We start from the raw sequence: 14262 nt of genomic DNA, 5'->3' as shown, positions 1-14262 counted from the left end.
GATGAGTGAAATTCTCTAAACTGTAAGTTTTGTCACAACTGTTTTATGGGACATCACAACTTTGCATGTCTGCAAAATGTAGTAACTCTAGTTATAAACATGGTTATTGTATAGGCAAATTGGCCAATGCAACTAAAATGAAAAGGGTTTTGGCAGTCAATCCTGTTTGTTACATAAAAAATCATCTTGTTCTAAGATAAGAATGCCATTTTGTCTAGCTGAATGCTACTGTGTGTATTATTTTTAGACACAGATTTTAGCAGTAGGTAAACATTTAGGTTTTACTTTATTTTGATGGTCCCTTTAACACATTCTGTTGACTATAAGTAACGTTGCACCTACATGTCCACTAACTCATTAGTAGAGTATTAGTAGACTGGTCAAGATTAGGGTCAGAATAAGTTGCAATGAAATATAGTGGCAAAGTTACTTATAGTCAGTAGAGTGTCTGTTGGGAGCATCATAATAAAGTATTAGCAGATATGAAGCAGACAGACTACTCTAATGAGAGTTAGTTCACATGTAGTTGCAAAGTTACATAGTGAACAGAATGTTCAAAATTGACCATCAATATAAAGTGTTACCAAAGTTTACTGATAAAAAGTCGTACTGTAGTACAATGAACATGCACATTTGTATGTTTACAGTACTTTTATTTCTGTAGCAATATGCTACTTTCAAACATTCTATGTTATAGATATTTATGGAATATAAACACAAAAAATCTGTCTGACAGATTTTGATAATTGAATGGATCGTTTTGCGCAGGGTCCGAAATTAACACCCGCCAAGCGCCAAATGCGGGTAGATTTTCTGTTTGGCGAGTAAATCTCAAAAGGCTATCCGCCACACTGGCGGGTGAATGTTCATAACAAAATATTAAATTTTAAGCGCGCACGCACGAGCAGAGAGAGAGCGAGTTCCGGCCGCGCGCGCGCGCACTCACTCACCATTCAGAGCGGTCAAGCTTCCCCGTACTTTTTGACAAGCGTCCTTGACAGGGTGGCCAGAGCTTCTTTGCAGCTCAAGTCGGCGGCGGTGTGTACGTACAGTTAACGCTCTTTCTGTTGACGGCGCTGAGGAAAAAGCTCCCGCCACTGGAAGAAGCTGTCGCCGCCCATTTGTGTCCTCCTGCGCACCCATCAAAGCCGTGCAGAACGTCTTCAGCACTCGCGGATCGTGCATATTTCCGGTCGTTCTTTTCTCGAGAAAAGGAGTTTTCTCATAGCGTTTGCAACGCAATAGGCTACTCGTTCCCTTATCTCTCAGGGAACCGAGGTTAAAGTAACCGAGTAAGTTACGTTCTGCCTCTTACCACAGTCAGGTAACAAAACTCACAATTTTTTTTTTTTTTTCACCCCAATGATAATATTTCATATTTTTCTCACATTTTGATCGATACATATATAAAGTTGTTTTTTTATAGGCTACATTTCAAATTTTGCTCTGGAAAATTGTTTATGTTTGTATTCAACATAATAGGCCTACCTTATTATCTCAATTAAAACTACTGAAATGAATGTAGGGCCTATGTGAGAAAAAAAAAGGCTGTTTATTATTTTGGCCGGTAAAAAAAAATGCTTGGCTGGTGGATTTTTTCATCTACCAGTCCCCGTGGCAGGTGAGCCAAAAAGTTAATTTCGGACCCTGGTTTTGCGTGTGATGGCTCACACGATGAAATAACGTTTATAAGTATACTATAACTATAACTATATTTCTCTTTTACACACATGTGCCAAAAACACATGCAATTTGATTAAATTAATTAAGAAATTTAAATCTGGTGTGAAGAAGAAACTTTGACTTTTTACTTATGAAAAGTTTTAAAAGCCTTTAAAAGTTTAAAGCTTTATTGGCCTTACAGGCAAATTAAATCATAAAATGATGAGAGAATGACATAAAGATAGATAGAACAACAACAGAAAGACAGACATAACAGACAGATAGACATAGACAGACATTGAACAGACATACAGATAGATAGATAGATAGATAGATAGATAGATAGATAGATAGATAGATAGATAGATAGATAGATAGATTTGTATAAAAAAAAGGAAAATTCAATAAAAGTCGATGTATTTATTATTTACAGCATTTGCGACTCGAGCGCTCTGTTCAGACTGGCTCATGTATAGAAGTATGCCCTATAATGATGTGTCTGCTGAAATGCCAAGCTGTTTCAATCTATATCCGCCTCTGCCATCATATTAGGAGAGTCTGTTAGTTGGCAAATGTTTTTATTGTGGAACAGCTTCGATCCTGGACCCTGTCACAACAGTATGTATTCTAGGAAGTCTGTGATTTATCAGCCTCAAAGACATGGATCTCTTTGACACACTTGTGTTTGTGAATCCAGGCCAACTGATCTGAGAGGCTTGAAAAAGCCAACTGCCTTCAAGTTCCTCTCCCATATCCGAAATATGCTGAGAGTAGGAGAAGACATCCTCTAGGGGAGGGGAGGGTGGCTGTTTGAAAAGGGGTTCCAATATAATGAGCAACCCAGATTTGTACTGTGCCTTCCACGGCGGTGATGACAAACATACAGTGCAATCAAGGCAAAGTGATATTTATAAGCTGAGCTGAGCTGAGCTGAGCTGAGAACACCTCCCTCTCTGTCTCCACTGACTAATCTCACTGAACAGTACAATTTATGCCATTTGGCTCATCTGTAGGATATAGTGTTGACATAGGATTTCTGAATTAACAATCAACACAGAGGTTGTCGCTATTGTGTGACAGCACAATCTCTATGGTGGCTCTGACGGAACCGCAAAGGCTGAGAATTTCAAATGCACAGACATTTATTACAGTTACTGAGGCCTGAGGATATGGGAGTCAATTTTCATTTTCACAGAAAAGAGAGGTTTGCTTAATAAGCTGCGCAAAGGGCCTATCATAGATTTAAAATGCACGAACGTTCACCTCTCTGTGCCTATGCATCTGTGCAACACCCTGGCTCCTCTCCAGTGCGCTAAATGTCTCTCAGAAAGGGTTTTTGTGTCCATGTATGGCATTAGACATCTGCAGCAGAACTAAAACCAGTGCAGCATGTTCGCTCCATCATTTATCTGTAGCCATTTGGGCTGCATCCTGTTCTCCAAGACCTACATCTTTTGCTTACGTAATTCACAGGCGTTCTGCTCCTTGCAATGGCCACAGGCAGACTAATTATAAATCACAGACTGATATATCTACATCAACAACTGATTCATTGCACTATCACATAATAAAAGAGACGATAAAGAATCTAAAATGTGTTCGAGCTAAAAACATCAATAGGGCGTGCTTATATATCAGTTCACACAGCTTCACAGGACTATAAATGAAGCCATTTTGGATGGATCTAATTGCTAGATTGTGTCACTATGCAGGGTAGCTCATTACATATATGCTTGATGAATTTTAGTATGGCTCCAAGTGGGATCTGAACCCATGACCCCAATATTGCTCGGGAGGCAAGTAGGCAATGAGCAAGGAAACCAGGTTAGGCCATTCCAGGAGCACATTCACCTCATTGCAGTCGAAATTGTTAAGGGAGATCTACTGTGACAACCAACATACTGCAGGTAATAAACCACGGTATCTTCGCTCCAGTACAAATTCACAGAAGAGTAATGTGAACAGGCATTCACAGAGGCCACATGACCCAGCAACAGCTTTTGGTGATTTCCAGAATTATCATCAGCAAGAATCTGCCACTGGAGACCTTATTAAACATAAACATAAAGCACATAAAAACCAGAGGGGTTTTCGTACCTCAGTCATCCTGGGCACTAGATCAGATATGGGGATTGTTAAAAGTTACAGGATAAACAAAGCTTTACAAGCTTGTGCCTTGTAGTCTTCTTGTATCCAATATTTTAGCACAGCGATTCTTTAATTTATTGGCAGTATACTAATACACAAATTTCTTTTTGAGTGACTATCTTTGCTAGTCTGGCATTAACAATGTATAGAGTAGCTGATATTGTCTTTAAACGTAACAGAGAGATTTCATCAATAACCACAAAATAATTCAATGTTTGTTGTTGTACATTTCACAATGGCTGACATAAGCATGAATGCATCTAACAAGCACTATCGATTCTACAGTAGTGGTCCAAAGGTCAAACATTTTAGCTAAAGAGGAAGTCATACATTTATCCCACTTAATATTCCATCATTGTACTATTGTTACTTTAAATTCTGCTGGGATGGAGTAAAAGGGACGCCACATGATTAATAAAACACAATTTTTAAAGAGAAAGCCAGTGAGGCTGTGTGTTTGGCAGAAGCAGGGCTCACTGTTGGCTGGATTATATCTTGTCTAACATCACTTCCTCTGACCCGAGAACAGTACACCACGGTGCGGTCATTCATTCAGCCTTACTGCATTAACACTCCAGCAATGAGATAAAAAAAATGCATGTACAAATTTAGCTAGCACAATCCTCCTCGTTTTTTGCACATAGTTTTTTTTTTTTTTTGCATTTTTGAAGAAGTTAGTCCACACAATCCCTTCAGTCGCTGTTGTTAAACTTTTTTAATTTTTCACAGCCTAACCCACATTAGAGATGGTCTTTATGAAGCATCAGGTTGAGCAGAAGCATTTGAACTGCTTCATTTTTCTCTAAATGGCAGAGATTACTGAGGTTAATGGGTGTGATATTGGCTAAATGCTCTCTCGTTTACAGGCTTCTCCTTGCCTTAGGGGAACTGAATGGTATCTGGCATTTTTTTGGCTCAGAAGACACATTCAATACATTAACACTCATCCTCATGACAGCACGTCAGTGTCTGCATCACACATTTAACCTTGTTTCTTTGAACTGCTTGTGAAATATTATCAACCAAACAAGAGGGGATAATGAATGTCCAGGAATTAATTTCAGGACACAATCTTATAGAAAAGAAAAATGTTTTCACACAGAAAGTTGTGATTATCAGGTGATACTTTACTGGGAACAGTATAACTCCATTTTTTGGACATTTTTTTTTTTTATATAAAATAATGACCCCAATGGATATGCGATTTTAATCACACATTTAATTTTAGAGAATTCATTTTCTGTAATTAAGCTATTTGATGCTTTCATTTAAGCTGGCTAAGATGATTATGGTCCACAGTGGACTGAAAATGCTCAGAACATCTGTCATGGATTATTTGCAGTAAAAGGCTAAATTAAAGCCCATCTAGTATATTTATCTAAAACGTAGAGAATCATTTTTATATCTGCAAGTGTTAACTTGTCAAATTTTATTGCTGTTCTGTTATTATTTGTTACTCTTTCATCGTAGGATCTTAGGCAGTGCACAAAAATGCTTGAAGGAAAATATGTATTAAGGACACCCATAAAAAACCCCATCATGAATTAGCTCATTTGTTTAAAGGTATAGGCAATGTTTTCCGTTGACACTTTTTGTTAAACTGGTTGAAACTCTCCTGATAGCAATCAATAATATAAGTGGTTTAAATGTAAAAAAATATACTTATATATTTTGTGGAAGTCTCAGGACAAAACAATGTTTGTCCAATCATTTCATTCGGTCCGACTGCAATAATATGATGTCCTATACCTGCCTGTCAACTTATGTATTTGCATACCTCCGCGTACCCTGTTCGCGCAGACATCACACGTCATCAGTGCGTTCCTTAAGGCAATGCAGAGTTGTAGACAGACAGTCACAGAGCGCCGCAAACAAACAGCAGACACCTTTTTTAGTTCCTCCTGAACCAAACCAACGAGCTTATGCTGTGTTCACACCTGAAGAGATGGCAACCTGTGACATTCTACCCAGAGATGTTCACATCCTCAGACTCGATTTTATGCGTTTCTATCGCAACACTGCCAATGATGAAATCAATTTGCAGCAGTCAGGTGGTACAAGTCCGAGCTCTGTAATTTGTTTAAGTTCATATTTATTGTAATGTTGTGTGCTTTGAGACATAAGGTAATTTAATGTCGTCTCTCATGACGCTTCGCAGACTCTGCTCTGTGTGTTCATGTGGGATCTCATGCTTTCAAATGTAGCTCGCTATTGCAAGCCTCTACGAAATTGCCTAAGACTTATTTGACAGAACTTTTTATAGAACTAAATTAGCCAATACTTGTACCAACTGAATAATAATGTTTTCACAACGGAAATGTGTGTTTATCAGGTGATACTTTACTGAAAACATTAACACTCCATCCTTGCAAACTACAAATTAATATAATGATTTTTTAAGTGACCCCAAATGATTTTTAATTTGAGAGAATTCATTTTCTCTAAAATACCGTAATTGAGCTACTCTGATGTAGTCATCTCATAATGTGCTTTTCTGCAATGGTTTTCAGCACCTTCCCAAAAAAAGATAGCTCCTCAATACCTCTGGTGAAGCAACAACCCACGAACCCATGAATCATCCATAAAAAAATTGCGTAAGCTCTCTCAAAAACCAATACACGGCTCAGAAGCTTTCCCAATGAATCAGACTTGCTTACAGTGTCCATTACAGCACCTCAGTCTCTATCTAGTGAAGTTCTGAAGCCTTGTGAGGGTTGAATGTTAAATGCAGATTAGCACCAGTGCGAGATGCCAGCCTTCCTGGAACTACACTGCAGGGAGTTTTTTTTTTTTTTTTTTTTTTTCAATCACAAAATAATTATAAAATGGGTTATGATGCAAGCTGTTTACTACTAAGCTTTACTTGCAGTATTCAGGAAGCCTCAAAAGTCACTGGGGTCTATTAGAAGCAATGAGGGACAGTTGTGTCGACCATCATGGATACACTGCCTCTTTCCCCTTGTCTCTTTAGAGCATAGCAATGCACATGTGAACAGAATATGAATGACCCAACGCCATATTCTAGCAAAAGTAATGGTAAGTAGAGCAACAGAAAAGCATAAGACAGATAAAAATGCACAATATTGCACAATCTACCACAATACAGCCACAGAAATAATGCAAAACCATTTCCCCCTGCAGCACAGATAGATAGATAGATAGATAGATAGATAGATAGATAGATAGATAGATAGATAGATAGATAGATAGATATGAAAATGTTCAAAAAGATGAAATGCATCCATTCAGCGTCAACTTACTAGAAAATAGGTTCGTTTTAAAATAGATCTGCACAGACCGGTTAGATTAGGCTACGGTTCCTTACCCATTTTTGTCAGGAAATGCGAGCTGTGAAGCGATATCAGTAAATGGGAGCATCACTGCAGCCCTCACAAAACCCCAGTTCATGTAGAATCCATGCACGATGTACGGAGATGCAAGTAAGAGCAGTGCGCTCTAAAGCGCTCGGTGAGCTTTGACAAAGCAAAGCAGGTGCAAAAAAAGGGGGAGGGGGGGCTGGAAGAGAACAAATCTTCTACAAAATCTGCAAAGAAAACGGGGATAAATCTACCACCGTTGGCATGTTTTGCTGGACACATAAAATAAGCCTAGTATCCACATCCGGGAAGGAAATATCTAAACCACATGGGCTTTCAACAGCCCCCCTTTGGGTAAAATCCAGTAGAGTTAGTACTTGGTAGGTTTCTCTGATCGAGATGTGCCCTTTAAAACCACTTCCATATACCGCCGTTCTTCAACGCATTCTGGCCCCTCGCTCCTCAGATCTTGCCCACATCCACCACCGCAGTCCATATATGTAAAATAACGTGCTGACTCCGCTGAATGCTGTTGAATGTGTTACAGCATCACCTCTCAGCTTCCTTCCTTGAGTCTGCACGCCTTCATTTCTCGTGAGCGATGTCCACTGCAGAGCCTCCTCAAAGTTGAACCATAGGCTCGAATGAACACTTGAGACTCAACATGCAACAATAACGTTTTAATTCGTGTTGGTAATGGATCTTCTGGCTAATTCTGTCGCTTAATGTCAGCGTATTAACTTAATACGTTGCCTTCGTGAATCTCAGCTCACAGCGTCTGGGTTCATTTAAAGCGACGTTTGTTTGGCGCTGCAGTTTTGTGTTGCTTAGTGTTGCTTACAAAATATCGCTGTTGCGCCGGCCAGGTCTATGTTTCGTCAGAAAATGTAAATAGAAAGTGTAAGCACACGAAAAGAGAAAATGTGGCTCAGGAGAAGGGATATTTGGAGCGATTGACGGATGATGTATTAAACCTGACACTGCGCGTTTGAAACGCATCTGTTGCTGAATGATGCGCATCATAGTGTATGCGCTCGGGCGCGCGCCCAGTCTTTACTCACTCATTTCGTCCAAAGCCAAAAGAACAGCACAATATCTTTATTTAAACTTGGCTTTATTAATATGTGTGTGTGTGTTCTCCGTAGTGATTTTGTTTGGGCACAAATTGACGTGGGATTGCCACCTACCGGTTTTCATCGCCCTCTCGATATTTCTCTCTGCCAATTTGCCAACCATCACCAGAAACAATAGCTACATCTCTAACTTTTATAGAAGCATCGTCGTTAATTGTTCTAATCATTCTTCCTTTCCTGCATTCTGCCCTCATTATTTTATTTTAAACCATGGTGTCTACTTTATGTAGCTTTAATTAATTATCTGTCAATCCATTAATCATATCAATCAGCTCTTTTTAAAAAAAATACATTATTTAAAATAATTATTTTTGATAAGTATTTTTTTTCTGAATAAATTTGCAAATACATGTGCAAAGTGGGTCCATATTGAAATATTATGAAATGACAAAAGTGATTGAAAATAACTAGGAAAAGGGATGTCTTTTGCTGAAGTTAAGTAAAAGTATCCTAAATCCTCAAATTACTTTGCTTGACATCCTCAAAATTTATATCAAGATTCTCTCAATCTAATCTGTTACATACATAATATATTTATTTATGTTACATACAGATTTAGCTGCAAATGTATGCTCGTCATGAGCATACGCTTATAAATATGAAGAGTTCAGATGCAAAAGCCTCTAAGTGCCATTTGAAATTTTCTTCTAGAATGATCTTTTTTATCAAGCTTGTATATTGAAAATCAGTAATTTCACTTAAATGGCAATAAAAATTAATACCTATTAATTGTCATTTAAGTGAAATTACTGAACTTAAATATACAAGCTTGATAAAAATGATCATTCTAGAAGAAAATTTCAGATGGCACTTAGAGGCTTTTGCATCTGAACTCTTCATATATATATATATAAGAATATAAAGTGGAACACTTTGTATAATGTTCTGTTGGATTATGATCATTAATTATCATGCTATTAGGAGATAGCATGTCATAGCCTGGAGATTCCTAATATGCTATAATAGCTAATTATAGCAGTGCTAAAGCACACCCGTGTTCCCCTCTGGAAAATGCAGCTTATGATGACACCGACCAAGCCGGTGATTCGCTGGTCTAGATGACTGATCATTTGGACCACCAGGACTGACATTAACCTGGTCTGGTAGAGTCTATCATACCAGGTCAATGTCAGCACTGTTAGCCCTGTCAGGCCTCATAATATTGTTTTGATACATTTATTTTTAGGAGGGATGTGGCATCATATGTAAACCTTATAGGCTGAGAATATAACGTTTGTTTTTTTAGCGCTCCGTAGCAAATCTACCTGAAACTGTTCTTTTGCTTAGTTCAAATTGTAACATCAGTCGTCTGTTGTGACATGGTCCATTAGATGAGCCTTCAGTTAAATCAGTGCAATATACTGTTCACCCTATTCCATTATTCTGTGGTCTAATGAAAGAAGAGTTACGGATAACACTGTCTTTATCACCATTATGGCTTAGAGAATGTAAGGCAATCAACCATAGCTAACTGAGGGGGGCTGTCGCTACAGTTAATGTAAATAGAAAAAACATAATATCATCGCTCCAAACTTTTACAACAGATAACACCAATCTCATCGATTTATATAATGTGACCCTGCTGTGAGTTTGAACCAGGGTAAAAAACCTTGCATTGATGGTATATATTTCTAGTACATTTTGTATTTCCTGCATACAGTAGGTACAATGCCGGGAGGTAACTTTTTCATCCGGGTGTGCTGTTATGTCCCAATGGCCCACTCCCCTTTTCCATGATGCATACAAATGCAGATAGTAAACTGTAATGAGGTGCAGTGCGTCAACTGAGAACAAACTCAATCAACAGATAAAAATCACAGATGAAAAACCATAACAGGTGCAAATTTAAAAGGATACCCATTATTCGACCTTATTTATAGACAAAATCCATCCTCTGATCATTCTTTGTGATTGAACTCTACTAAGAACTCTTCCTAAACTGTCATTATGTTACGATAGTTATGTTAGCTATACCATTTTAATCCGTGTCCAGACAATGTGTATTTTGCGTATGTGAATTTTTTTTTTTTTTTGCAGTTTGCAAAGTTTGAGAAAACATGATAGGTTACATTGTTGTTTACTTTGTGTTAATTTGATTTAATTCTATGTGATTTTAATCGATTTCTGGCAACTGTATCTCATATGAACAGTAGTTGTAAGAACAACCAACAAGAATGCATAATAATAAGGATGATTAATAGCCATAGCGTATATACGCCAAAGCTGTTTGATTTGCCTCAATCTCCTCGCAACAGACTGTGGAAATCTATCGTTCGGCAAAGGAATAATTTGTGGACAGTGACATGCATATTTCCAAAATTTTCCAAAAACATCAAATTACAAAAAAAACAAAACAAATCCCTGCACTAAATCTTTTGAATGCTTTATAGGTATGAAACAAATCTGCTGCTTATATTAAAACAAACCATTTTAATATTGTGTTTGTAACTAACTCTTTGATTATTTCATGAGATCTGGGGTACATTTTGTTCTGCCCCCAGCCCACACACTAAATGACGGCCAGTGGGTGACTGTCAGTATACATCGAACCTCATTACCCCCTACTGTCTTATGCGCCTTTTGCTCTTTCATTTGCTGACAATGATTTCATATAGGATGGCTATAGGATGTTCCCTATAATCCAGTTGGAAAAATGCTGCCTCAACTATGGTTGGTTCATCTGCTTTGCATATAAACAGATTCAAAAATATTTGGATTCTTTGTTGGGGCAGGAGGTGGGCTCTAATAGTAGAGGGAGAAGAATTAAGTATGCCACATAAAGAAAGCAGCTGTTAAAATGAAATTCATCAATAAGACTGTACTTTGAATTGATAACACTTTTATATTCAAAATGCAGTTATTTTGCTTTCTTTGATTCAGTTTTCTGAAGCTCAGCAGTTTATGCATATGTTGACAGAATTAATGAATTCATTTTCTGATAAAACTGTAGAGTGAGAAAAAGCTACAGCAGGTAGGCTATGTTTATGAATTGTCTTTGCTATGTGGTGCAGTGCAGTTTGTCAGACATGGATGAATGAACAGCTGCATGGACGGATGTAAAATCTGTTGTAAAATCTGTCATTTTCCAGCAGTTGGTTGTTTGATTGTAGCATTTTGTATCTCACGCATAAATTCTTTACTCTTTTTCGCTGCATCCCACATATCTGCAGTTCAGAGCCAGCTAGCTTTCATTCAGAAACCTGTCAGCTTTCTGGGACAGACTTCAAAAAGTAGAAAAAAAGACAAGAGGAAATACTTTCTAAAGATTAAGGCTATTGCTTTAAATCATTAATACTGCTGCCCCACTGCTCTTGTTTTGTCCTGTCTCACTTTAATATTAAATGACTCATACCTAAACATAGAATATCCATATGGACCATGCTGAGAGCAGAGACAAGGGTGCTATTTTTGAAATCTGCATGGGATTTATAGGCTACCATACATATCACCTAACTATACAAACTTGTAGAATATATTGGTGAGGAGCACCTTCCCCAAATAAATGGAAACAGCAGAAGAGACCATTAAAAGATGACGTGTTTAGTTTTATTCTTAAAATTACCATTAGTGTAAAAATTATTTCGGTTATAAGAAAACATTTCTCCTGAATACACTGTGGGAAATGATAGGATTTCCTCTAATGCTTAATGACAGTTTTGGCCAAATAATGAGCAGGTCAAACAATGAGTCACAGTTACTTTCCTAAACCAGCAGGGATTTCTAAATTTTTGTAAAGTTTATTATTATTTGTAAAGTATAAATTGAAGTTTCATTCCCTTTTTGTTTTCCACTAGCTTTGGCTTAAAGATTTTCCTCGCCTCTGAGGCATGTGGGTTTAAATCAGTGCGCTAATACACCCAAATAAGGATCCAAACAATTAAATAGTGGACAAATTTGAGTTGAAAGCAGGTACTTCACTCAGTAAATTGATTCAGTTCTCAGAGCTATACCAAAAAATAAAAAAATAAAAAATAAAAAAAATAAAAAAATAAAGATAGGTTATTCCTGCCTGTAGGGCATGTAAGAGATTTTAACAATAAACAATGGAGCTCTATACCATTCCATTATAAAAATGCCATTTATATTTTCACTAATTCCATTACCATAATCACATGGATTTATAAGGAGCATAAAAATGGGCATGGAAAATATGGCACATAAGAATAATACTGCAGCACTGGCATAGAGATTTCACTTACATTAATAGTGCAACAAAAGATTGCACTGACATTAAAAATAATATCATGGGTAACAGAGAAATGTCTCAATCCATTGCAAATTCATTAAAACTCCAATACTGTACTCATCTAAGTAAAAATTATTTATGCTGAATAAGACTTCAGTTTCAGCTGTTTTTTAAACAAAAGTTTTGATGTGATGCCTCATAGGAATTACTTTGGAAATTAGCTGTGACCCATGTTAAGCTGAAGTTAGTTGAAGTGGATAAGCCCGAAATTAATTATATTCCCTTCTAGACTTGGCTGACTTTTCAGTGGAGAATGAAACTCGCTTCCCTTTATATGTCTCCTCCTGTAATAAGCCATTAACTCTTCAGATGGGCTTTCATGATTATGCAACACTAATATGTCAGCCATTTTTTAATGTTTAGAAAAAAATCTTTAGTCTCTAATGATAAAATAGGTTCCACTGTGATATGATCAGATAATTAAGGAAATCACAGATTGCACAATGGTGGTGATGTAATTAAAGTTAGTCACACATAAACCCAGGCAACTGTCAATATAAGCACATTAAAAAAAAAAAATAGGACTGATATTTAAATAAAATGGTATAATTTTGATTTTTGGAGTCTAGTCCAAGTTTAGCAATAGGAAAGTAAAGGCACAAAGCGGTACAGCAATGAACTATTTTAAAACATTCAAATTCAGTAGCACTGAGTGGTGTAGCAAATCAAAAGAACCAAACACTTCATCTATAATTCATTCAAAGGGAAAGTGCATCCCTCTCAAAAAGCAAACTTGTGCTAAGGTGGAAGAGGAATGCCAATGATGTGTTGTGACTTTATCAAAACATTGCAAATATTTAGCAACTTGATTCAAATCCCCAAATTTTCCAAAATAAAATCAGTGCAGGTCCTTTTGCTCTAATCAAACCTTCCATATCTCAGTACTTGATTTATTCTGTTTGCCTTGAGAAGTACCACACAATCACCCTTCCAATTTAAAAAGGTGTCCAATGCATTATGGAACAAGCGGGTTGTGAAACTGATGTTTCACACATGGAAGCCACTCTCTGGTCATCATCTGGAATTATTCTTACCTGTGTTCTTGATACTTCCTGTTACATGCAAGAAAAATGGGTTTGATCTTAACACAGAAGCGTTTTGTTGGACTTCTGATGCTTAATTGCTGGTGCTGTTACGTTTAGGAGACTATAGATTAGCTTGATAGAAAATTATTTTCTAAAAGGTATTGCAACTAATAGTATTTATGATGTACATTATAATGAATTATATATTTAACCAAAATTAAAATGCATTATAATATTTGCAGATTATTTGTTATATTTGAAATTGGCTGTTTGGAATGCTTTTAATGCAGTAATGTGTGTTCAATATAATGTATTATAACTGTGGTTACAATTATTGTATTGGCAATACAATGCATTAAGATGCATTACAAGGCATAATTGATGCATTAAAATACTTTCTGTGTGTTATATAAAGGCTTTAAGTAAAGTGGTACCAAAATGATGTAGTGTATTAATTCAGGTAAAGGTAAAAATATTGAAAAGAGATTCCAAGAATCTAGAGATAATAAATGGATAAATATAATTGAATAGAACTGAAAACAACATCAATGTTCACTTATTATTTTCACAAATAGGCTAAGGTTTTTTAAAGCTACATTATGTAACTTATTTTTTGTTCAAAATGAACAAAATTTTATTCTACCAGGCGTGGTTACGTCATATCTGTAAATAAAGGACAGATGTGCAGACTATACTACTATATGCAGTGGAAATTTAGCTTGAAGTCACAA

General features: G+C 36.8%; 1 protein-coding gene across 2 annotated transcripts in view; it reads right to left on the bottom strand.

The window, feature by feature from the left end:
- lrrc4cb (leucine rich repeat containing 4C-b) overlaps window positions 1-7268 on the bottom strand; it is a 31678-nt gene extending 24410 nt beyond the window's left edge. The window contains exon 1 of one of the 2 annotated variants that reach the window (XM_079865100.1): window positions 7136-7268. The gene's annotated coding sequence lies outside the window, so the exon portion shown is untranslated. The remainder of the gene's footprint in view (window positions 1-7135) is intronic. The other variant, XM_079865099.1, reaches the window with a different exon arrangement.
- Window positions 7269-14262: the final 6994 nt, after the last annotated feature.

Source organism: Squalius cephalus (assembly GCF_949319135.1).
Source record: "Squalius cephalus genome assembly, chromosome: 3".
Classification (NCBI taxonomy): domain Eukaryota; kingdom Metazoa; phylum Chordata; class Actinopteri; order Cypriniformes; family Leuciscidae; genus Squalius; species Squalius cephalus.
The sequence above is the reverse complement of the archived record's forward strand: the minus strand, read 5'-3'. Positions and strand labels throughout refer to the sequence as shown.